This window comes from Leptonychotes weddellii, chromosome 5, assembly GCF_054177405.1.
Source record: "Leptonychotes weddellii isolate Sample4059 chromosome 5, ASM5417740v2, whole genome shotgun sequence".
Lineage (NCBI taxonomy): Eukaryota > Metazoa > Chordata > Mammalia > Carnivora > Phocidae > Leptonychotes > Leptonychotes weddellii.
Window position 1 is genome coordinate 115622632 of NC_138373.1, and position 3127 is coordinate 115625758.

At 39.8% G+C, this 3127-nt stretch overlaps 1 long non-coding RNA gene across 1 annotated transcript in view; it reads left to right on the plus strand.

Moving 5' to 3' along the window:
• Positions 1-1127, plus strand: part of LOC145721436 (uncharacterized) — a 3216-nt gene extending 2089 nt beyond the window's left edge. The window contains exon 3 of the long non-coding RNA XR_014145111.1: positions 1019-1127. This is a non-coding gene — a long non-coding RNA (uncharacterized LOC145721436). The remainder of the gene's footprint in view (positions 1-1018) is intronic.
• The last annotated feature ends 2000 nt before the right edge of the window (positions 1128-3127 follow it).

Consider the following 3127-nt stretch of genomic DNA (forward strand, 5'->3'; position numbering starts at 1 on the left):
TTCACAGCGCTGACCAGAGCACATACCCTCCCCAGTGTCTATCACCCAGTCACCCCATCCCTCCCACCCCACCCCCCACTCCAACAACACTCAGTTTGTTTCCTGCGATTAAGAATTCCTCATATCAGTGAGATCATATGATAACCCTGGAATATTTGGATTGTTGACTTCAGGACTTGCAGGAACTCGTGCCCTTGACCCGGATGTTGCTGGTCACAATAGGCACCATTAACATTGGTAAAAAAATGAAAAGTTCTTAAATGGCTTTATGGGAAGAGGACAAGAGGGATGGGGGGGGGAGAAGGAAGGAAAACCATCCCACATAGGGATCAGAGGTGCCAACTTGTTCAGGGAGCATATGAGAAACCTGGGAACTCAAAGAATGTGTGGCGATGGGTGGGAGGGAAAATGGCAGAGAGGAAGTTGATTAGCATATACCAGCATCTGTGGAGGACACTTATTTCATAAATACTAAAATGATCTCATTTGTATCCACTTTCTGACAGAGCCTGAAAATGTTTGGGGTACACAAGGTACAATGTCTTAGGGAACCTAAAGGTTTTCCATGCTATGGAAGCAAAGAACAAAGGTAGACTAATTCAAACAGGAAGAAACATTACATCTGGTTGTGGTATGGTTGTGTTTTATAATGTTATACAGGTTGAGATGTGGAAAAGTTAATGCCAAAGGGAATGGGTCAGTTTTCATATTATCGACTTCCAGTTTCAATAAGTGACTTCTTTGAACAGTGAGCACCATGTGTTTGGAAAAACGCTCACTCTGGGGTGGGGAAGGAGGGGCTATTTTCACTGTGCTGGATAGCTCCTCCAGTGATCCAAGGTTCTGATGTATTGTCTAGCCTTAAACACTTGTCAGTGCACCCCATGAAAATCTAAGCCAATTTAGTTTGAAGCAGAGCCCAGAAAAGTTCTTGCACAATACACATTTAAGAGGATTTCTTTGGGCAAAGATAGTTACATGGTGAATTCTATTCTCAAAGACATCCTTTCCTTCCCAGGTTGTGTGGTGGTGTTTCCACTTGGCAGTTCCTCTACACTCCGGAACAGACTCTAAAGTGATACAAAAGCCCAGGCAAAGAAGTCATATCACTTTCTTAGAAAAAGAAGAAGACGATAGCAGGAGGGGAAGAATGAAGGGGGGAAAATCGGAGGGGGAGATGAACCATGAGAGACTATGGACTCTGAGAAACAAACTGAGGGTTCTAGAGGGGAGGGGGGTGGGGGGATGGGTTAGCCTGGTGATGGGTATTAAAGAGGGCACATACTGCATGGAGCACTGGGTGTTATAGGCAAACAATGAATCATGGAACATACATCAAGAACTAATGATGTAATGTACAGTGATTAACATAACATAATAATAATTAAAAAAAAGAAAAATGAGATACACAAATATCCTTAGGGCATCATTTAGAGAGAAGCTACACTCTCAAAACAAGAAACATCCAAACCAAAGTTCCTGCGGCAATGTAAACTTATTTGTGCTGTTACATTAATTATATAATAAAGTGTATTAAAATGGCCACACAATAAAAGCATGTGATATACTAATAACGCTTCAAGTGCTTTACTATGTGGATATGTGGGTGAGAACCTTTTTTGGCTTGTTTCTCCTTTTTCAGATCTGTTGGTCTCCTTTGCCTTTCTTCACTTTATTTCCCTCTTCATCTTCTCCCTGGATCCATCTGAGTTACCTGACATGTGGTTCTCTGTCTTGCAGAGCCACAGAGCTGAAAAGCCACTGTCAATGCCTTCTGTGTTGGGACACCCAGGTTACATCTTTAGCTGTTGGCCAACTCAGCATATCCTATTCCCTCAGAAATCTCCCTTCTTCCTGCTACTTTTGCTTCTGCACCCTCATCCTTTTTGATATGGCTTTAAAAACTGCCTTCAGGGGCGCCTAGGTGACTTAGTCAGTTAAGCATCTGCCTTCGGCTCAGGTCACGATCTCAGGGACCCAGGATTGAGCCCTGCGTCCGGGCTGCCCGTTCAGCAGGGAACCTTCTTCTCCCTCTTCCTCTGCCACTCTCCCTGCTTGTGTTCTCTCTCTCTTAAATAAATAAATAAAATCTTTAAAAAAAAAAAAAAGTAAAAACTGCCTTCATTTTCCCATTTTTCGTTGTTGTGAAAGTTCCCAGCCTGATGAAGGTAACTTTACTTTTAGAGTCCTTAGGATTTGGCATGCTTTATTCATTGCTGCAACCTAGATGGTAGATGGTTCGTTCTTGATTCTTATGCTCAGCAAGTGTTTAAATGGCTGTCTTGAAATAGGATTAGTGGGGAAAAGAACTGGGATATACCTTATTGTATCACATCTGTGCCTTTATACACATGTATTTTACCCTCAGCTCTATTTTCTTTCCCTGTTACATCCTCCTGGCTGAGAGCAAAAGAATATCATGGATTAAAATGTTATATCTGGAAATTTATTTCTGACTGGCATTAAGCAAGCCAAGAACATGGCATCTTGAAAGACTGTTAATGAGTAATAGACACAATCTTTATGTTGCCAGTAATACAGCAGTTGGTCTACATTAATCGACAATCAGCAAATTAGTGGATCATGTTGCTGAATTGTTTGGAGGGAGGCTTCCTGAATCTCAACAATCATTTTATTTTGTTTTATTTATTTATATTTTTATTTAAGTGTAACTGATATACATTATCCTATTAGTCCACTTGATGCCCAAAATTGTTTCTACAAATAATTTTTCAAATACATGGGAAGAAATAGTGGTAGAAAAAATAGCACAAGCAAGAGCCAGTCAAAAAAACAGAAAACAAAAACAGACTCAGGAACCCCAGATATTGGAATTATCAGACATAGATTATAAAACAATGTTTGGTATATTCAAGGAGATAAAGGATGGACATACAACTCGGGGGAACAGAAACCATAAATTTTGGTAAAACAGGAAAAGAAATTCTAAAATTAAAAAACAAAACAATAAAAATTTTAAACTTAGTGAACAGGTTTAGAAGCAAATTAAACAGCTGAAGAGAAGATAGGTAAGAAGAAATTATCCATGAAGTGCCAAAAAAAAAAAAAAAAGGAAAATGTAGAATAGAAAGTGAGAGACAAAGGACATGTGAGAAAGCGTTTTTAA